This window comes from Cotesia glomerata, linkage group LG2 (genome assembly GCF_020080835.1).
Source record: "Cotesia glomerata isolate CgM1 linkage group LG2, MPM_Cglom_v2.3, whole genome shotgun sequence".
NCBI lineage: Eukaryota > Metazoa > Arthropoda > Insecta > Hymenoptera > Braconidae > Cotesia > Cotesia glomerata.
This window is the reverse complement of record NC_058159.1, coordinates 17629393-17629769: the sequence shown is the minus strand read 5'-3', so window position 1 is coordinate 17629769 and position 377 is coordinate 17629393.

The following is a 377-nucleotide window of genomic DNA, read 5'->3' as shown; positions in this document are numbered from 1 at the left end:
TTACAAAGTTATTATTTTAAAATTATTTTAGTAGTAATGACAAGATAACCAAGAAAATTAAATAATAAATTCAGATTGTAGTAATCACTTCGTGGCTACTCGAGTAGATAAACATAAAAAATAACAAAAGAAAAAAGTAACAAAATTGTATGAAGAAAGTTTGAGCAATTATAGACATAAATTAAATTAAGGCCACTTCATAAAATAGTTTGCATAGAGATTATGATTAAGATTATGATTAGTTTGACAAGATTAAATCTAGACAATTATTTTGATAGTTAGTGGCTGAATTATACTGCTCAAATTTATGTAGATCACTGAAGTTATTAAATTGAATAATCAAAAGAAGTTGGTCCTCAATTCACCACTAGACGAAC